The sequence below is a fragment of the Haematobia irritans genome, chromosome 1 (assembly GCF_050003625.1).
Source record: "Haematobia irritans isolate KBUSLIRL chromosome 1, ASM5000362v1, whole genome shotgun sequence".
Lineage (NCBI taxonomy): Eukaryota > Metazoa > Arthropoda > Insecta > Diptera > Muscidae > Haematobia > Haematobia irritans.
In genome coordinates, this window is record NC_134397.1 from 218,218,301 (window position 1) to 218,241,523 (window position 23,223).

The window sequence follows — 23,223 nt, forward strand, 5'->3', positions numbered from 1 at the left end:
GAAAGTGAGTGAACTTGCAATTTTTTTATAAAGAAAAGCACCGCAAATGAAAATATAACATTTTGTCTTTTCAAATGGAAGAGAGTTAAAAATATTTTTCAAAAGAGTTGCAGCAAAATTTTTTTCAAAAAAATCGCGCGATTTTTTTTTTTGAATAAAATTTTAATCTTGTTGTTTTTCTCTTTAATGACTTCCTATATGACACTGTCTTCATTGGATTCCCTGTGTTCTCGAAATTAGCTTTAATATCAGTACCATATTGCTTATATGAGAAAGGGTCAACATTTTGAAAGACCCGGGACCCGTAAAATTTTTTATATCTATTCTAAATATACACCTTATTGCAAATTATTTGGATACCATATATCCCTACCAGCATTTCAAAGTTCCATTTCATCCTCATCGCTACCACAGACTCGTAAGTGACACTGCAACAATCACCAACTGTGATAGTATTTTGCCATCACTATTCGCATGAAAGTACTTTGCCATCACTATTGTTACAAGAGCCATTTTATATTTTGTGAAACACCAAGCACATCTAGCTTCTTATAATTTATTTAAATAAAAATGATAATGAAGTGCTGAAAAGATAGTTATTTCGCTTAAAATTGTGAAAGGTATATTGGGGAACAATTTTTGACTTTCCAAATGGAATAAAGTGATAGTTTTTCAAATATTTTTCCAGACACGCTGCCTCCATTGGAAATAAAAGCACTGGCTGATAGACGCTACAACATGTAACTTGCAACTTGTAACTCAACATCAATCTTTTATTAATGCATAAAAATATGTTAAATGTGATGTGATAGTCATATAAATGTTATATTTATGAGAATTTATAAATGTTTAATAAAATCAATAAACACAATGTTTCTTTTACAACTATCTTAAAATGCACTTTGTCTGATTGTTTGAAGTGGCTCTTATTGGCGTCCTTCTAAATGTATCCAGAAGGGCACCTAATAATTGCACACATGCGATACTTTTTTGTAGTAACTTGGCGTGGTACAACTTCTCAATAGTGACGGCGCTTTTCCGAGGAGTTTTGGATATCGTATATGACTGTTTTCGACGTAGTGGGGATTCTCAGAAGCGCACCCAAATTCAAAAAATGTTGGCAGGGATATTACTGCTAGGGAGATTAAGTGCGATGGGTACTAAATCCAATATAAATGAAACATTTAGGGCTCCATAACTCGGAAAATAAGCCTTTCCGACAAAAAGTGGTCTCTACATTAAGGGTATTCCACAAATAGAAAGGCTTCTAAGATAATTTTCAAATTGAAAGTGAGATTTCGTCCTCATCTTTACCACAACTTTATGTATGGCGATCAATAAATATAAAATAGATAAATGGATATCGATACCCTGCTAGCATTTCAAAGGTCCATTTCATCATCATCGCTACCATAGACTCGTAAGTGACACTACAACAATCGCCAATTGTGATGGGGTAAACGCATCAAAATGTATGAAATGTACATGAAAGTATTTTGCCATCACTATTGTCGCAAGAGCCAAAGATTATAGATTCAGGAAGTTAAGAAATTAGCTACTGAGGAGATCGAACAATTTACCGGGTTAGTTAGTTTAATACTCGAACTAAACGCGTATACGACAAGTTTGACATAGCATTAAAATGCAAATAAAAAGAAATTAAGTGCACGAAATAAATTTCCATAAAGAGGAAAATGTATTTTTTTTGTTGTTGCCTAAAATTTAACATTGTTTCTTTAAGAAAATTAAATTTTTCATTTAAAAAATAAAAACGAAAAACAACTAAAAAATTAAAAACATGTATTAAACTAATCTGCTAAATGCAACATTTCAAGTTTATAATCTTTGGCTGGAGCATCAGCCGAATATAGCAGAATTGCAACTTATAAATCAACATAATTCCTTTTTTAAGCATTATGTTGAATGTGTTTTTATTGGTATAAATGTTATACCTGGATTTATAAATTTTTAGTCAAATTAATTGGAGTGTTTGATAAAATTCAACTTGCTTTTGATATTTAGAGAATAGAAAATGTTGTTTTTGTAGAATAGAGACCTCTCTTATTCTATCAAGCCTTTGATTACCCTTGGAAAAATTTGTTTTAATGTTTAAATTTTTTGATTTTATTTTGCTTTTACAGATTTATTTTGGATTTTATCGTCTAAACCCAAACTTAATAATCGCCTTAATTGAATTTAGACTTTTTTGGTGCTCTTTTTATAATAAACAGCTTCATCTATTACTATACTATCATTTCCTTTTAACAGTCTGGTAACTCTCCTCTTATGTTTCAAAGAGAGCGAGAGAAAATGGGTGGAAGATATAATTTAACAAAAACATCGATGGCAAATTGGTTAGTGCTGTAGAAATGTTGTGAAGTGTGGTGGCTGTTTTGCTTGGTTGTAAAAAAAAAATAAAAACAAACCAAACAGCATTCGATCGCTGTTGTCTGAATTAGCGCAAGTAGATAGAAGATCGTAGTTAGTCGGCGGATACGGTAATTGCCTGGTGACTTTGATGTTTTTTTTTTGCTTTATCAAATTTTGCAACTAAAAACCTTCACGACATCAGATATTACCGCAAATCTAGATCCGAAAGACTTTATTGCCGTTGTGAAGTGTCAGCTGTAGTTGATCAATAAAAGGAAATGTAAGCTACTTAAAAAGAAAGTTAAAAAAAAACTTTGGTAAAATTAATAAGCAACCTTAGTATAGATCAAAAACAAAATGACAAAGAAAAAAAAATATCCAACATTTTTCTTATTTGTTGTGATATGTGAATGAATTTCGGTATAAAAAAAGTGATCCATTATCCAAATATCTGAATTTTCATATTGGTTTTGAAACGCCACGTATATCTCTGCAAAATTAAAAAAAGAAAACAAATATATATTGCAACCAAGTGTTGACCGAAATATGTAAGTATCTGTGTATCTTCAAGAAATAGGGCTGTGGACAAACGAATACAAATATCAACATCATAATCGCCATAAAGACTTAAAACAAACAGAAATTGCAGACTGTTGCTAACCTCCTTTGCTTGTGGTGCTGTGTAACAACAACAAAACGAACAACAACCAAATTTAAACAGCAGACGAAGAAAGTGAGGCTTAGTGTGTGGGTTTGTGCGGACGCCTCTGATAAAGGACAGGGTTACCAACTCGCGATAAAAGGAAGTAAATTAGAGTTGCACTACAGCAGATACGTATTTTATATTAGAGGTGTGCACGTGAGTAATAGTTTACTCACGCTCACGCACACTCACGACGGAAAAATCTTACTAACGCACAATATTGTTTGGTAGGACTCATGCTCACGCACACTCACGAAAAGAAAATTTGTACTCACGCACGAAAATGTCGTGACTCACGAAAAATACCATGACTCACAAAAAATATCGTGACTCACGAAAAATGTCGTGACTCACGAACAATTTTTTGAGTAATTTATCTTGGCGACGTGTCTGAAAACATGAGCATTATTAAAATCCAGAGCGTTATTACACTCTTAACATCCCAGGTGTCACTAAAATTGTAAATGAATTTAACTCTTAAGCGTTTTATGTAGGTGCGCGTGATTATTTTCGTGAGAGTAAATCTTTACTCACGCACACTCACGAAGATACTATTTACGTGACTCACGCTCACGCATGCCATTTTGGTTTGTTAATCACGCTCACGCACACTCACGCCTTTGACACGAGCGTGAGTCACGACAATTTCGTGTCACGTGCACACCTCTATTTTATATATTCATAGTAAAACTATTGAAAATAAAAAATCTTATTTACCAAAATAATAATTTATTAAATCATTTTTTTTAATTTGCTGACAAGGCAGCCGCAACTGAGTCGTCACTCTGTGTTCCTATTAAATAAAAATTCAATTTTTGCCAGTGGGCTTTTGTTGTATTGCAAAATAGGCGAGCATGTTATTTTGCACCGACTTTGTCACTATAAAAAAATTACATTCATTTGTTTATTTAGAGCATTACAGTAGCAGTTAAAATAAAAATCTTAAATTAACTTCGCTAATTCAAGTATTTTTTTCTGTAGAGGTTGTGGAATTTAGATGTCAACCGTCTGGTTCTTGTTTTTTTTTTATAAATTTCTTTGTTTGAAATTGTTATTACTTAACATCAAGTTCTGGTTTGTTATGTTATTTCTTTAGTTGTTTTTGTTTTTTTCTCTATCTCACCCTCTCTCTTCTATGTTATCCCTCTCACGATATTGTATCTATGAGATATCAATTAGAGTTGCCGTTTGATTTTTTTAGAGCTAGAGTTTGCTGCTACTAAAGAATTTTTGTCGAAGCCGACATTAAAACTTCCTCAAATTTTTTAAATCGATTTTTCATGGATAAATAAGAAATAAAATAAAAAAATTAATTTTATTTTTATATTACACTCAAAAAAAGTGAACTCTCTATTTCACTAAAGCCAATTTAACTATATTTTTGTTCATTAAATTATTATGTTTGGAGAAAGTTTCCTTTAATCGAATAATTTTTTGGGTACGTTAGTTAAATTAACTAAAAGACGGAAAAAATTATACACAAACGAAGTATACAGATTTACTAAATTCGTATTTCTCACAAAATAGTTCATTATTTCTTTAAGTTTGTAAATTTTACTACAAAAGCGTCCATCATGAACTTTGTATGTCACTAAAGACATTCTTGCAATTTTTAACTCCAACATTTTCCTTCAAACTACAAAATTTTCTTTAACAAGTGAAAAAATTAATTATGTCTAATAAATTTTCTTGAATTTGTCGCAAAATATTTACTTATTTTTGTGATATCGGCGTGATGTCAGAGCTTGTAATACTCTTTAGTTAAAATTTTCTAAATATATTCAAACTTTTTTAAAATTAATCAAAAGTTTTCTTCCTGGTGGGTTCACTGTTTTTTCAGTGTATAAGTAGTAGATTTTTCATTGTTTCGTAGGTAGATCAGGAATGATAAATGATGTCGACGAAAAAGTACTAAAAATGTACTTTTCGAAGCCAAAAGGTGCTAAAATTACATAATATCAAATTTAAAGAATATTGTAAAAGTATACGTATATTTAAACCTAGACCGATTTGGACAATTTTCTTTAGTCTTTCTAAAAAAATCTTATTTTGCAAAATTTTACTTCTATAAAAAATTTTGCCAAAAATTTATTTCAGCAGAAAATTTTGTAAAAATTTTATTTCTGCAAAAATTTTGTAAAAATTTTATTCCTATAGAAAATTTTGTCAAAATTTTATTTCCATAGAAAATTTTATTCTTATAGAAAAAGTTTGTCAACAATTTATATATATACAAAATTTTGTTATACTCAAGTGGCAAGTTGGCAGCCCTGTAGCATTTTCCCCCTGCACATCTCTAACTCCTATTGACGCATTCAAGTTTCAACATAATGTTGTCAATTGTTCTTTATAAGCTGTACATAAAGGTCATGGTAAAATCAATTATAACATTTTTGACTTGCTTCAAACACATCAGCTCAATGAAGCATGGAAAGTTTAAATATACGATGGTCTTCTATAAAAAGGATTTCCTAAAAAAAAACAATTAGCGATCTATCAATGTGTTATGACGACAAAGAATGTGATTGGTATTTGGAGAAAAATAATTTTATTGCTGTTTGTGAAACTCAAATGTGTCTTTATTTCAGATATATTTACTCCAAAAATCTTCCAATGCTGAAACAAATGCAATTTCAGAGACTCCTATCATAGATCAATGAGTGTTTATTAGGGCTGTCACCCGGTATTAATCCCGTCCCGAAATCCTGGGATTTTCGGGACGGGATTTATCTTGAATCCCGGGATTTTTCTGAATCCCGAAAAAATAATTCCAATTTGCTAAATTTGTGGCTTTTTTAGGATTGTTTATTAATTAATTGGAGTCTTCATTCAGTTTAAACGGCCCTTAGATTTCATACCCTACAGATTGTGGTACACCTTGAGTAAGAATTTATTATACATGAGGTATACAAAACAGACCCATTTCATCAAAAATCGAAGTAAACGATAAGGTCCCTTGAATAATGAGTTCATGTGAAGTCGAATTAGTGCCACATAAAATAAAAATGAATAATAAAAGGTCCGTCGAAAATATGACAAGATCGCGTTGATCTGATAAAAATTTGGATACCATGATATTTTTACTTAAATAAATGAGGTACAAAAGAATTAACACAAGTGTACGAAAATATGCCTAATAATCTAATCCTTAAAATGTCTTCCTGAGTAAGATAGCGATATGAAATGGCTTTTTAATTTATTTTCGTCATAATATTTTTGTTTGTCTTTTCTTCATAATGTTGAGTTGGACTAAATGTTCGTTAAGTATGATAGCAATTTGAAATTGCTTTTTCATTTACTCTTATGTTCTTTTAGAATGCGCAATTTACAAATATTAAGGACAACTTTCTTTCAAATAATGAAATTATAATTAAAACAAATATATATAGTAGTAAGTTCGGCCGGGCCGAATCTTAAATACCCACCACCATGAATCAAATACGAGGGCGGTTCGGAAACTTCTTAGTCTATCAATGAAAGAGAATAGTTAGTTTTTCAAAAATATTTTTATTTTTCAATATAATCTCCTGAAAATTCAATACACTTAGTCCAACGCTTTTCTAGCAATTCTATCCCTTGATTAAAATAGTTTTCCTCAAGGTCTTCAAAATAGTGGTTTACAACTGTAATTGCATCTCCATTTGAGGTAAAACGCTTGCCAGCAAGGAATTTTTTAGATTTGGGAGCAAGTAAAAATCACTGGGAGCTAAATCAGGAGAATAAGGTGGGTGGTCAAGCAACTCGTACTTTAATTCGTTGATTTTAGCCATTGTTAAAACACTCTTCTGCGCTGGTGCGTTGTCTTGATGAAACATATTTTTTTGTGTTGTAAGCCAGAACGTTTTTCTCGAATTTTTACATTTAATTGATCCAAAAGGTTGCAATAGTACTCTGAATTTATTGTTTTACCCTTTTGCAGATAGTCAATCAATAAAATACCTTTGAAGTCCCATAAAACCGTTGCCATAACCTTACCAGCCGATTGAATTGTTTTTGCCTTCTTTGGGGCACTTCCTCCAGCTTCAGTCCATTGTTTGGATTGTTCTTTTGTCTCTGGAGTATAGAGGTGGATATATGTCTCATCAACAGTTATGAAACGACGCTTAAAATCCATTTTATTTCGCTTAAAACAATCCAAACAAGCTTGAGAAATTTTCATTCTTATGCGTTTTTGATCGACTGTTAACAAATGCGACACCCATCTTGCAGAAAGCTTCATCTGTAGTTCTTCATGCAAAATTAAATGGACTAGATTATTTGAGATGCCCATGATATTAGCAATTTCACGCACTTTTATTCGTCGATAATTTAATACCATATCATGCACTTGGGCTACAATTTCTGTTGTTGTTGCTGTTTTTGGACGTCCACTACGTGGTTCATCTTCAATGCTTGTACGACCACGTTTAAATTCAGCAACCCAATTTTTTACTGTTGCATATGAAGGAGCACTTTCACCTAACACATTCACCATATCATTATGAATTTCTTGTCCCGATAAACCTTTTTTATGTAAATATTTAATGACAGCACGCATTTCTAATTTATCCATTGTAAAAAAATTGCGGATGTGCCTTTTTTGAACACCTGTTTCTATATGAAGGAGTTGCCAGATCGAAACAAAATTTAACATGTGTTCATAACAGAGATGGAAGTTTCCAAAACACTTAACTTTTTTCTGTTTATACCGCGCTTTTTGTGCTAGGCTAACAAGTTTCCGAACTGTCCTCGTAAGGATACTTTTAAGACACAATTCTCTTTCAAATTTGGGTTTTGTGTACTTGCTTCTAGGAAGCAATTTTTAATTGTTCGCTTTTTCAGCTATGCTATCAAAGTCTTTTAAAAACGAGTTAACGACAACTTTATTTTATTTTCCACATTAAGACTCGACTTCCAGTAGTAATTATGATGCTATGTTTCAAGTAAAAAACGTCTTTAAAATAAAGTGTTGAAAAACATGTCCTATATTTGAACGATTTTTTTGCTTTGACAAAACAAATTTAAAGACAATTTCATTAAATTTAAATTATTAAAGTCAAGTTGACCTTAGCCCAAACATATTTTCTTTCATGTTATGATACCCATTTTTAAGTCAAATCACTTAATTATAAGGACAATAGGACTTCATTGAAAAGTTTATCGACTTTTGGACAAGGAAAAAACTTTATATTAGAGAAATGCGTCTTCTATGCTAAGCAAAATTTGCATTCGTATTTTAAAGACATGAAATCTTTGACCTCACGACAATATTTTTTTCAGTACATAACACTCGTTTATCCAGGGCATGTCCAAATTCATTCAGGATTGATGGGCAATTACTGATTATTTGGAATATTTGGGCAATTACTGATTATTTGGAATATTAATATACGTAAAATCCTGTTTTCTCTTTTCAGAAGATTTTCTATACACAGATCGATTAAATTACAGTAGAATTCGGTTATAGCGACCGCCAAGGGACCGAAATTATACGTCGTTATAACACAATATTTTTAAGTTTTTTTTATCATCATGTTATTCATATTTATTGAGATTGGAAATAGTTTAGTATTGTGGTTTGTTTTCTATTTACAAGAATTTCTTTTAATAATTTACTTTCAATAATTTCAACGGAACTATATAAACTCTCTGATAAATCAGAACCCCCAAATCGTAAATACTATTTTAAAGTGTGCACCGCACTCAAGGTTTCTGTCCTAGTTGGAATTTTGATTGGCTGATCTTCGTCATCTGGTTCATTATCGCTGTGAGTTTCATCATTTTCTTTTGTGTTCTCCACTATTTCTCTCAATGAAGGATGTCACGACGTTGTCATCGACATTTACGAAATCATCTCAGTCCTGGTTTGAACTCGAACTCATCCCAAACTTGTTTCAATATTTCTTCTTTGTCATTTGCACCTCTATTTGGGATAGTCGAAAACAAATTCTGTGATTCCCCGCAGTATATGTTTCTTTATTTAGTATTGGCTGACGACAAAAAATGGAATGAAAAAATAAAAATTAGTACACAGAACTTACATCGTCGTTATAACCGAATGTCCATTCCAAAGCAGACGTGCAAATTGGTCGTTAAAAGCAGATGGTCGCTAAAACCGGAGTCGTTCTAAGCGAATGCTTGCGCATGTACAAACTATTAAGAACCAAACTTGCTTTGAAAATCCGTCGTTATAAACGGATGGTCGTTATAACCGAGGTCGCTATAAATGAATTCTACTGTATTTACTTAGGTTTTACTTTAGTTTAGTTTGGGGAACTCTGCATTATACCGTTATTCATTAGTTCTGCCAATATACATGTACATGCACTTACTAAATATATGAGTATTAACTTCTGGGGATTTTTTTTTTAATATCTTTCGTAGTAAAGTTCATTGGCTAAAAACATTTAATGATCATTATATCACATGATACGGGAATTTCATGCATCAATGTCGAAAGAGAGCAGGGGAAGTGCAACCCAATCACATACAATTATAATATTCGATTGCCTGCCTTCATCTGTAGTTGTAGGGATGGTTGAGTCTGAAAATACAGTTCATGTCTGCCTATCAAGCCATCCTTGCCGTTTGTCGTAAAACGTCTACAGATATAGCAGACGTTCATATGCACATAAGAACATGAATGCAACACCTGCCGTCCATTTGTTTTTTTTTTTTACTTCATTGTTTTCCAATCTTCAACAAAAGGTTGTTGATCTGCTCGACTGAGGTGTTATGTGTGATTGTGTGTGTTTCTTTGTGATATTGTGCTATACACTGGCACAGTGGGGGGTTGAAAATATTTAAATCTTATACAGAGAAGTGTAACAAATATATCGTAAATTTATATCCTCCGAATAATGAAGGTTGCTAGTTTATGGTTGTATTCGGGCCATGGAAGCGATCATTCATTATTGAAAATTAGTTTGTCTTTTTTACCTGCTACTGTTCCTAGTTGTACTACTAGAAAATGTTGATATAAAAATTTTCGGAGTAGTAGTTGTTTTGTTAGTGTTTTATGTTCAACAAAATATTTAAACCTTAAAACAATCGTGCGTATATTCGCTAAAATAGAAAGATGAATAATGGTGGTAATATGCAAAGAGCAAAATAATATGATTGAGGTTTTTCACCGCAATTACATATGTTCGCTCAGAGAACATGGTGCTAATAAAAATAACATGGTTGCCATCATTTATATAAACTTCATGAAAAAATGTTTGTTCGTATTAAAATAAGACGACCACTATTTAAACTTTTGTGTGTTTCGACAGAAATGTTTTCTCTTAGTCAAAAGTACATGGTGACTATCGGAAATGTAATGAACTTTCAGCAGTGGACATTTCTAACTCGAGATATAATTTGTTTAGTGAAAAAAGAGCGAAAAATTAAAAATAACGGGATATCTCAAAAACTGTTCCATTTTTTTTTTCAAATTCAGCAGATCAAAATACATAACACCTCTCATCACATGTACATTTTCAGTGTAAACTAGTGTTATTTGCGTTTAAATGTCGTGCAAGCACACATTCACTAAAAATCGACTGACTATTAGGTTGACCAACAAGAAACTGGCGATTTTGCATACAATCGGTATTGACATTGAACGGTTTATGACCACGGTTGCCACAGTTGGTACAATTCTACCAAAAATGGTACTGTTTGGTAGATTGGTAGAATTCTTGATGTTTTGGTAGATTTTACAAATTATTCCTCTCCAACTAATGGCGTTTTATTTTCTTGTATAAAATGCGCACTTTTTTTGTATTTTGCCCGGAAAATGTACTTTTTAGGTTCTTTTCTAAAAAAACAGGCAAAAGTGCGAAAAGGCTTCGAATTCTTTTGTTAAAATAGCGCCACGCATAGAGGCAAAGTGCGGGCATTTTCAGCACCGCCGACAAACGAGAGTGCTGCGGTTGCCCTGTTTCCTTTTTTGAAATCTTTTCTGCCCGCTGAAACGACAGCATTTTTTAGGTTGCTGGCAACATTTTAAAAATGCGCATTCTGCACAGACAAAATGAAGGCAAAGCACTTTTTTCGGAAAAGAAAACACCATAAGAGGTGCTTCACAATTTTCTATAGAAATACAATTTTAACAAAATTTTCTATAGAAATGCAATTTTAACAAAACTCCCTATACAAATAAAATTTTGACAAAATTCTCTATAGAAATAAAGTTTTGGCAAAATTCTCTATAGAAATAAAATTTTGGCAAAATTTTCTGTAGAAATAATATTTTGACAAAATTTTCAATAGAAATAAATTTATTACAAAATTATCTATAGAAATAAAATTTTGACAAAATTTTCTATTGAAATAAAATTTTGACAAAATTTTCTATAGAAATAAAATTATGACAAAATTATCTATAGAAATAACATTTTGACAAAATTTTTCTATAGAAATAAAATTATGACAATATTTTGTATATAAATTAAATTTTGGCAATTTTTTTTATATAAATAAAATGTTGACAAAATTTTCTATAGAAATAAAATTTTGACAAAATTTTCTATAGAAATAAAATTATGAGAAAATTATCTATAGAAATAAAATTTTGACAAAAAATTTCTATAGAAATAAAATTGTGACAAAGTTCTATATAGAAATAAAATTTTGACAAAATCTTCTATGGAAATTTTGAAAAAATTCGTTATATAGACATATAGAAATAAAATTATGACAAAATTCGTTATATAGACATATAGAAATAAAATTTTGACAAAATTTTCGGTAGAAATAAAATTATGACAAAATTTTCTATAGAAATAAAATTTTGACAAAGTATTCTATAGAAATAAAATTTTGACAAAGTTTTCTATAGAAATGAAATTTTGACAAAATCTCCTAAAGAAATAAAATGTTGACAAAATTTTCTATAGAAATAAAATTATGACAAAATTCTCTATAGAAATAAAATTTTGACAAAGTTTTCTATAGAAATAAAATGTTGACAAAATTTTCTATGGAAATAAAATTTTGACAAAAATTTGTATATAAATAAAATTTTGAAAAAAATCGTTATGTAGACATAGAGAAATAAAATTATGACAAAATTCGTTATATAGAAATATAGAAATAAAATTTTGACAAAATTTTCTGTAGAAATAAAATTATGACAAAATTTTTTATAGAAATAAAATTTTGACAAAATCTTCTATAGAAATAAAATTTTCATAAAATTTCCTATAGAAATGAAATTTTGACAAAATCTCCTAAAGAAAAATTAAAGAAAAAAGAAAATATGGAAATAAAATGTTGACAAAATTTTCTATGGAAATAAATTTTTGACAAAATTTTTTATATAAATAAAATTTTGAAAAAAATCGTTATATAGACATATAGACATAAAATGTTGACAAAATTTTGTATAGAACTAAAATTTTGAAAAAAAAATCTTCTATAGAAATAAAATTTCCTATAGAAATGAAATTTTGACAAAATCTAAAGAAATAAAATTTTGAGAAAATTTTCTATGGAAATAAAATTTTGACAAATTTTCTATGGAAATAAAATTTTGAGAAAATTTTCTATGGAAATAAAATTTTGACAAAATTTTCTATGGAAATAAAATTTTGACAAGATTCTCTATAGAAATAAAATTTTGACAAAATTCTCTATAGAAGTAAAAATTTCACAAAATTTTCTATAGAAATACAATTTTGACAAAATTCTGTATAGGCATAAAATTTTGACAAAATTTTTCTATAGAAATAAAATTTTGTAAAATAATTTTTTTTTTTGGAAAAATTTTCCCCAAATTTTGGTAGATTATTTTTATCTCGAGTGGCAAACTTGTTTGCGAATCTGCATTTGCATTCTTTCATTTTTCAGTTATTAGCTGCCAACACTCAGAGAAGGAATATATCACTTCAAAAATGTTTTAAGAGCAAAATGTTTTTTTGGATGGGGAACATGTAACATGTTTGCCTCCATTATAAATCTGATATCGGTAAGCGTTTTAAATTTGCCGAGAAAACATTTAATTGTATCAGTTAATTTTTTAAGTAATACCCTTATCAACTTCAGTCAACTTTTTAATTGCTGATATTTTATTTGTGTATAAAAGCATTTATTCTAATAGCAAGCATTCCTAACTTAACCTTATTTTAGCTCATGCACATTAGTTGATTCTAGTTAAATTTCCCCCAAAGTGAGCATTTTTCTTCATTTCAATTATATGTTGCATATTTTGAAGAAAAACGTTGTATACAAATTAAGTACACCATGTTTTTTTTTTATTTCGCACAAAATAGTTAATAGTTTTTTACATTAGAAAATTTTGTTTAAATTGTGTCCGTATTGACTTGGTATAGCGGCACAAATATTTTAACAAATTCACTCTGGTAGTAGATCTGCAAATGCCATCCCATTTAGCTTTGTGAAAGGGGATATGGACATCTACACCTCGGAGTGCGGTAGAGTCATAAAACTGATTATCGTCATTTTTCAAACACTTGAAACAATTGAAGTGGGAATCATAAAATATTTTTTCTTCGAATATAAAAGTTGAATTATAAATAAGTCAAGGCAATAATTTCTTTTGCAGATATGTCCGATTTTAAATTCCCTTTTCTAAAATAATATTTCCCTAATCAGTTCTTTTGCAACCACCTATTGAAATGCTTATCTCTTCTTCGCTACCGCTATCATAACCCCTGTATATACAAGGGGGAATTTCCGAACTTTCCAACACACTTCCTTAGATAGTAATCTTTTGCAATCTCCTTTTATTTATTTTTTTACTGGTTTTCTATTTCTTTCTTTGTGTTTCTCATATGGCTTTAATCTCACATATTATCGTGAGTACTTTAAGTGCTAATTTGCTTATCACAATTTTTTTATTAAATTTTATTTAATTGCGTGGTGATATTAAGGAGTGTGTGCTTGGTCCAAAATCTTTAGTCAGAGAGAAAAAAAAAACGTACTACCATTATAAAGTAATAAAAAACTGAATAGAGAGCATAACGGAATATAATGTGGGAATTTATGGGCATTTGATCTCTATCTAGAAGCAAAGCTGTGACGCCATGGATTATGGCCGAAGTGAACTAATTCAAAATAGCAAATTTCTGGAGCATAGTTTTGTGCCATTTTGTGACAGTCGACGAAACATGGATCCATTGACATGAGGTTGCCTTTTATAGTTCGGTATTGGACAACCCTAATGTTCCAATCTTCAAGACGTACTCAGAGCGTTTTGATATAGGAGCGCTACTCAGCAAAAAAAGCGTCGCCAAAAAAGTAGTGAAAATGTTCTTTTTTGATCCGGCAGTGGTGCAAAATTGACGCAGAGGCGATGAATTTAACATGGGCTTGTCATAGGACGGAAGTTCTCCATTTCAACAGCCGTTGCACTGAATTTGCATCACTTTTTTAGGTGCGATTCGAATGCAATGTTTTGGATGTAAATCAAAAAATTCTGCGATATTTTGTAAAATAAATAATTTTTTATAATTTTTAATGGATTCTAACGATTGTCGGAAAGGTTTGACCTCAAATATTTTCGAAAAATCACAATTTTTCGGTTATAAAAAAATGAATTAAAAGAACTTCATGGGTAACATAGTTAAAATAAAGAACATCATTGGGAGTGCATCTTCTAGAAGTGCTTTAAAATTGTGCCTTTGGAAGAACTTCCAAATTTTTTTGCTGGGTAGTTGTGTTGTTTACAGCTACTTAAAAGAAACATCTCGCCCAAAAAATGTAATTAATGGAAAATTTGATTTTGACATTGATTAACTCATCAAAAGTGTACGAGTATCAATGAATTTGATTAAATTTTTGGCGATGAAGCTCACTGGTATGCCAAATTCAACCGAGGTCGTAGTTCTCTCCAAGGCGAATCTCGGGAAGGCCGTCCAAAATCATTTGTTCCAGAAACCATTGATGCTGTGCGCCAACTGATTTTGCTCGATCGTTATGTGACTTACTGTGAGATTGAGACAACCTTAGGAATTAGGGGAGCCACCGTGGTGCAATGGTTAGCATGCCCACCTTACATACACAAGGTCGTGGGTTCGATTCCTGCTTCGACCGAACACCAAAAAGTTTTTCAGCGGTGGATAATGCCACCTCAGTAATGCTGTGACATTTGTGAGTGTTTCAAAGTGATTTCACTGCAATGTGGAACGCCGTTCGGGCTCGGCTATAAAAAAGGAGGTCCCTTGTCATTGAGCTTAGCATGGAATCAGGCAGCACTTAGTGATAAGAGTTCACCAATGTGGTATCACAATGGACTGAATAGTCTACGTGAACCTGATACCTCGGGCTGCCACCTAACCTTTTCTCATTCCCGGTTGGAAAATGTTGTGAGTCTCGTGAATTTGTCGTGAGTCACGTGAATCGTTGTGAATCGTGCGTGAGCGTGAGTCTGTAAAAGTAGTTCGTGCGTGAGCGTGCGTGAGTACTTCTCTTCATTTCGTGAATGTGCGTAAGTGTGAGTGGCTACGACACTTATCGTGCGTGAATAAATATTTGGCTTCGTGAATGAAATAGAGGTGTGCGCGTGAGTGAAATTTTGCGTGAGTGAAATTTCGCACACCTCTATTTCAAAACTTCTCTAAGTGGTTTCACTGCAATGTGGAACTCCGTTCGGACTAGCCTATAAAAAGGAGGTTAACATGGCACTCAGTGATAAGAGAGAAGTTGACCACTGTGCTATCACAATGGACTGAATAGTCTAAGTGAGCCTGATACATCGGGCTCCCACCTAACCTAACCTGCCTAGGCATTAGATTCAACATTTGTTCGCGTTGGATCCCACACAATTTGTCAATCGCTCAAAAAGGGGCACGTGTCGATTGGTCGAAACAAATGCTCCAAAAATACAATCGCAGTGCTTCGACATCGTGACAGGTGATGAATCATGGATTTACGCGTATGAGCCCGAAAGTAAACAGCAGTCGTCTGTATGGGTGTTTCAAGATGAGCTAAATGCAACACCCAGAAAAAAGTGCCTTCGAAACTAAAGGAAAAAATTTTCATCAATATAGTTTATCCATTTTATTTCCATTAAGGTAAATTTTTGTGAAAAATAATAAAATTTACTCGTTTCAGTAAAAAAATCCTAAACTGTAAGCAGTTAGGAATAGTTCATTAACTAGAATAAGGCATGAAATTTTACTCATACTATTTTCTTCGCTGGGTATAAGAATTTACTACTGAAAAAGAAAATTTTATTCACCGATAACAAAGCATTCGTAAAAATAAACAAAAACCGAACTAAAACCAAGTTTCCTCAAAATTAGTAAAATTTCTTATAAAATGATAATTGCGACTTCCTTTATAATAGAAAGTTTTTCATACATACGAACAACACTTGGCATAGAAAAATATTTTAGTTCATTCGTACTAAGAAGTATGCAATCCTTTCAAAAGTTAAGGAAACACACTTGTTAGAATATAGGAAATTTTCCTAAATTTCTATTGTCTACCTGTAATCGATACCTGTCATCGTAATCGATGTGTTTGCGTGTGGGTGTAATCGATATATTTGCGCGTCGGTTGTTTTTTCTAGTTGGAATCGCGTTGTTTTGGTATACGGAGAGATTGTTAAAAAATAATATGGTAAAATAATATAATAAATAACAAATAAAATATATAAAATATTTGTTATTTTAAATTAGTGAGAAAAATTTTCGTTTTTTAAATAAATCTATCAATGTTCGTGATAGTGTATAAAGAAAGAAAACACCAGCAGAATAACAACCCTTTCATTTGTCTTCATTTTGGAATCTTCAATTATCAGGTAATATTCAGTGACGCTAACCTTTTGCAACAAAAATGTTTTATGATTTTTTATATTTGTAGGTATTGAAATTGTAAAAGGAGGACAAAATCGTTTGGCAGCAACTTATTAAAAGTGAAAAGTACAAGAAGAAGAAAACGTGCGTTTTACAGTTGATAATATCACACGGAAATTGGAAATAGTGGAATAATAAACTAATATTTCAAAGAGATTCGATGCTGTTGATTCTTAATAAATATATTCAATATATTACTAAACATGTCTTTTATTGAAGATAAAATTGCTTATAGAAATAAATAAAATTGTATTTAAAAACGAAGGTAAGCAGTTCTAATTATGAAGTAAAAGTTTTACCACAAATGTGTAAGATTTGTCGAAATGAATGAAAAAATTTCAATAAAATCATTCCATATATGAATTCAAATTAGTTAAATTATTTCATTCTGTAGTATAGTGGTATGTAAATATAGGAAAATGTTAACTAATATATGGAATGCATTATTCCTAATTTCTACGAAAATCACATCGTTCAAACAAATAAAAATGTCTTTGGCGCTATACGAAGTTTAACTTTCTTCACAATGAGTTCATTTTAACTTAAAGAAGGGGTCACTTTTTTCTGGGTGAAAGAAAGTTGCTCAGGCTCGGAGCACTTCAAAGTAATTTATCGCCTGTTTTTTTCGGAAAAACTGGACATGCAATCGTGCCACGCAGAACATGCAATTCTGAATGGTACACAATCATTTTTCGTCTTCCAAGAAATCAGGAAACCAACCCCCTAAGTCGGATCCACATCGGGTCAAGCAAATGCAATTTTTAAGCATCATTTTGATGGGCAATCCACCATATGGTCCTAACAAAATGACTTCGTTTTATTCTCTTACATAAAAAAATAAAGTGGCGATGAACGTTTTTCATCCCCTGAAGAAGCAGTTGATGCGTCCAGAATCGATGTTTTGAAGATACTCAATCAGAGTGGCAATTAACCAAATTTTCAAATTTTGTATTCCTCTACTCATAGAAAAAATCATTAACGGCATACACGTTTCAAAACGATCCGTTCGTGAAAGCGAATAAACGCCCATGTGGTGTCAAACGGAAAACAGATGGTGTCAATCAGACAACGATAAAATGATACCATGCGTTGTCAAAACCACAACTAGCGTTAATGATCGCAATGATTACAGTTTATAAAAAAAGAATTTCCGTGAATCGAACCTGGATTGTTTGCTCCTTAGCACATTGTACTACCGACGGAGTTGCCATAAGAACCTCTTACGAATATTTTAAGACTTTTCATGGCCAAAGAAAAACGTAAGAAGTTCATGAAATTATGAACGCCAATGGACGAAATCGTGAACATTTCGTTTTGATTTTTCGTGAACGCTTCCATTTCATGTGGTTACCGCCCGTAATAGATTTTTAACGTAATTTGTTCTATTAGTGTAGAGTGTGTAGACTTCTTCATTGCCGATCTTATCATAGTTTATAGTTTTCACATGGAAAACTATAGTACTTATGTATATGAACTCATGTTTACACGTGCCTTCTTGTCTTACTGTAATCGTATAATTGCCGCCTAACGCTGATATGAAATCGATGGTTACGTCATAATTTATTTACTTATAATCTACATCATATTACAGTGTGCGAACAAACGTATCGGGTAATCGAAACTAATTACCATGTAAACAGTTCATTGAAATTATGTTAAGTTGACATTGCCAATTGACAGTATGACACCCAGTTATTGATATTTACATCAATTTTGCAATATTTGAGTGATATTCACATATTTGATTACTTTTCTCCGGCATTGACAGATGGTGGTGAATGGAGAGTGAATGGACACGAACTTGGTTTGTCAAGTATGCGAATTTGAAGGCAAGTAGGGTAGTCAATGAATGTTGTAGTACCACATATTCACGAATAATCGATTCATGGTTCCTTTTTTCTTCAATGATAATCTGAAGTAAGTTTAGTATGGAAGTTAATCCAAAAGATCCTTAGAAATAGTGATTAAATGATTCGACAAAAAGTTTGAAACTCTAATTCCCAACAATGAGGCGTGGTGCACACAGACCCCAGGGAATAAACGTCATATAGATTTGATTATGGCTCCAAATTGGATGGACAAGTGGGTTTCGGAGTTCATTATAAAGACCTGAAACTTCGAATAGCGAAAAGATTACCTAATTACTGTAGTGTTTTTCAGGCTGAAATATTAGCAATAAGAGAGGTGGCGAATTGGCTGAGAAGTAATGTTCCAACAAATGTTGGCATTAAAGGGTGATACGGTCAAAATTTGGTCAATATAAACTTGACGTATTTCTTTCAATTTTGCATTAAAAAAACCTGAACATCCCTAATTTTGAAGGTGTGTGTGTGTAGAATGTTGCTCCTATTTTGATTTTGGAATTCACTCTTCAGTTGTCAAAATGCCGTACAAGCAAGAAGAGCAGCGTATCAAAATTTTGCTCGCGCATCGCGAAAATCCGAGCTACTCGCACGCAAAGCTGGCAAAATCGCTAAAAGTTGCCAAATCAACCGTTACAAATGTAATTAAAGTGTTTGGGGAACGTTTGTCGACAGCCAGGAAGTCTGGATCGGGGGGAAATCGAAAACCGGAAGCCGCTGAGACGACAAAGAGAGTTGCCGGTAGTTTCAAGCGAAACTCTAATCTCGGAGAGAGAGGCTCTCCGAGATGCCGCAAATATGCTGGGTGTATCGTCTACAACCGTGCATCGAGCCAAAAAACGAGCCGGACTATCGACTTACAAGAAGGTAGTGCCTCCAAATCGCGATGATAAACAAAATACGACGGCCAAAGCGCGATCCCGGAGGCTGTACACGACGATGCTGACGAAGTTTGACTGCGTGGTAATGGACGACGAAACCTACGTCAAAGCCGACTACAAGCAGCTTCCGGGACAGGAGTTTTATATGGCAAAAGGAAGGGGAAAGGTAGCAGATATTTTCAAGCACATACAACTGTCAAAGTTCCCAAAGAATATATCTGGTTTGGCAAGCCATCTGTACCTGTGGCTTGAAAAGCAGCATTTTCATAACTTCCGGGACTGTCAACCAAGAAATTTATGTGAAAGAGTATTTGAATAAACGTCTGCTGCCTTTCCTGAAGAAACACACACGGTTGTTCCGTACTGTTTTGGCCGGATTTGGCATCTTGCCATTACGGTAAAAAGGCCATGGAGTGGTATGCCGCCAACAACGTGCAGGTGGTTCCCAAGGACAAGAACCCTCCCAACACGCCAGAGCTCCGCCCAATTGAGAAATACTGGGCTATTGTCAAGCGGAACCTAAAGAAGACCAAAAAACTGCTAAGGACGAGCAGCAGTTCAAGGCAAACTGGCTTTCTGCGGCGAAGAAGGTGGACAAGGTGGCTGTACAAAATCTGATGGCAGGTGTCAAGCGTGAGGCCCGGCAATTCGGATTTGGAAAAGCGAAAGCCTAACTGAATATTTGTCCTGAATTTTATACTAATTGAACTTGAAAAAGAAATTTAATTTGATTTTTTAAATAAACGATTTCACCGATTTACACGCATTTTCCCTTGACCAAATTTTGACCGTATCACCCTTTATGACAAGCCCATGTTAAATTAATCGCTTCTGCGTCAATTTGGCACCACTTCCGGATCCAAAAAGAACATTTTCACTACCTTTTTGGCGACGCTTTTTTTGCTGGGCACCTTACATATTCCAGGGGAACTAGAATCTGCTGGAATGCTTCTGGATACCTGTAAGCTCTTACTGCGTCAGAAGGCTATTATGATGGCAAATGCTCGATGGGAGAATTGCAAGGGTTGTAAGGACACCAAGCAAATATGGCCCCATTTAAACTTAAACCGCATACTAATATGCTAGTGTTCTCAAGACGTCAGATTGTACTCCTTATATCTTGTATAACGGGTGGCTGCCTGATGGGCGATTTTGCAAAAACTATTGGCGCAAAATATAATGACTACTGTATGAGGAGGAAAATTAATCAATTAAACACCTTTTGTGGGAGAGTCCTGCATTTTGTGTAAGGCGTAAGCGAATTTTAGGGGCATATAGCTTTGATTACTGGCCGACCTGGAAAACGTAAACTTAAGCAGTCTGCTAATGTTTTTGGAACAATCTGGTTGGTTCAACAGAAGAAAATAATCGAGAAGGTTCAGCGGTTAAAACTAGAAGTGCCCATATGTAATAGGTACTTTTAGTTAATGTGGTATCACAATGGACTGAATAGTGTAAGTGAGCCTGTATCTTAATCGGGCTGCCTCTTTAACCCAACCCAACTTAACATAGTGATTAAAGGAGACCATGAATCATTCGCTATGATAATAGTTCGTACTTGCTTCCGGTGTCCCATTAGATTTTCAATAAAATGATATTTTATTTATACCTGATAACACCTTAAAAAAGGTAGCATTGACGCCTGGCTTACTCACTTTGTTATCTATTATTTGACATTTTAAATCGAAATGAAATTTTTGACAAAGTCTTCCAGAACATTATGAGAAATAAGCTGATAAGGTCATAATTAAAAGTTAAATATTCATATTCCTTCTAGCTTGTATAAATGGTCATAAATATCGTTTGTTCTTATCTTTGCAAATGCCATAGATGTACCCTACAGCCAACTAGGGTTCAAGGTATGATATGTTCGGATATCATAGATTTAAAAATTATATCAAAAGAATTCTCTATCTTTATTCAAAAGTATAAGGGGTAAATTAGATTTGTAGGTTTTAGAATTTTATCTAATTTTGTACTCTGATATCGTAGCTCACTCCAATACGAATTTAGTGAAGATCGTCCGAAAGCAGTTGTTGTTCCAGAAACCATTGATGCTGTGCCCAAATTGATATTGCAAGATCGTAATGTGACCTATCGTGAGATTGAGGCAACCTTAGGCATAAGTGGGCAACCTTAGGCATACATTCAATACACATGAAGATTTGGCGGTTAAAAAAAACTTTGATCCCACACACAGAGAAGAAATATGATCACCTCAAACGGGGAACATGTAACATGTTTGTCGCAACCATGTTATTTTCTCGGAAATTATGTATCTGATTTCGACAACCATGTAGACTTTTGGCGAGAAAATAAAAGTTTTGCGACAGAAATATTCCATGTTCTACGTCTAAAAATAACATTTTGCTCTTGAAATAGCTTGCACACAATTTGTGAATTGTTAAGAAAAGTCTCGTGTCGATTGGTCGAATGAAATGCTCAAAAATACAATTCCGGTGCTTCACAACACGTCTATGAAATATGGAAATCGTGAATTTACGCCCGAAAGTAAATAGCAGCCCACTGTATGGGTATTTCAAGATGAGCCAAACCCAACAAAAATGGTTAGCTTACGAAGCACTTTCAAGCAAATGTTTGCCTATTTTTCGGAAAAATTACACATATCGCATTCGTACCACTGGAACAACGTTGAACAGATACTCAACCATTTGTTTGCCAGTGGTCTTCCAAGAAATCAGGAAAACCAACCGCCGAAAACGGATCACTCTTCAAAATGACAATGCTAGGTCCCACAAATCTGCTCGACCAACTGCATTTTTGAGCACTCAAAACAACGATCTGATGAGTAATCTGCCGTATAGTCCCGTACGTAAAAAATACAAAAAGAGGTAAATTTTTTTCTACAGCCGAAGAAGCGGTTGATGCGTTCAGAATGCTTGTTCTGGAGATAGCTCAATCTTGGCTTCGATTATTGGTTCAAATGCATGCCAAAGTATATAGATGCTGATGGGGAATATTTTGAAAAACAATAAAACCATTTTGGATGATAATACCGAAATATGAAAGGTGACCCTCGTGGTGATTGCTTTATATTTGGCTGGAAAATTACATATGGCAATCGATGGTCTCTCCCAGCTCGTATTCATTGGCTGTGGGGTTAAAATAAATACCAAATATCGGGAAAATGAAAGACAGTATTGACGCGCTGGGCAGAGAACCTTTCGGCCGCAGACAATGGACATTCAGGAGTCAGCATTATTGCATTCAGCGTCAGAGTCAGCCATAAGCTATTCATGAGCCATTCAAGCAGTGACCTCGATTCATTTCTAACGCAAGATAATGACCTCCAAAATCTTTGGGTAATCCGATGGACTTTTGTATCTATCACAGGACTGGTATTGATGTTCAAGTTTAGATCTACACATTCACTGAAAGACATTTATTAAAATAATCTATTGCTCAGCATATTCCAAAAGTTTTTCCTTTCTACTTACTATTACAACTTTTATACGAGCTAATTGGACATGAAGATTAAGGAATTGTTATTATTAAGTTATTGAAAAGAAAATGCCAGATACCAATCCGCACAAGCCTGACTATACGTATATTTCACCAACGGCTAACTGGTATTTCTATAGCCTTTAGTATAGATCCGGCGA

At 33.1% G+C, this 23,223-nt stretch overlaps 1 protein-coding gene across 2 annotated transcripts in view; it reads left to right on the plus strand.

Annotated features, from left to right (window-relative positions):
* The first annotated feature begins 2,358 nt into the window (after nucleotides 1–2,358).
* The window catches only part of LOC142222592 (uncharacterized), an 83,170-nt gene continuing 62,305 nt past the window's right edge, over nucleotides 2,359–23,223 (plus strand). Inside the window, exon 1 of one of the 2 annotated variants that reach the window (XM_075292806.1) lies at nucleotides 2,359–2,650. The gene's annotated coding sequence lies outside the window, so the exon portion shown is untranslated. Of the gene's footprint in view, nucleotides 2,651–2,774; nucleotides 2,919–23,223 lie in introns of those variants that run through there. The other variant, XM_075292810.1, reaches the window with a different exon arrangement.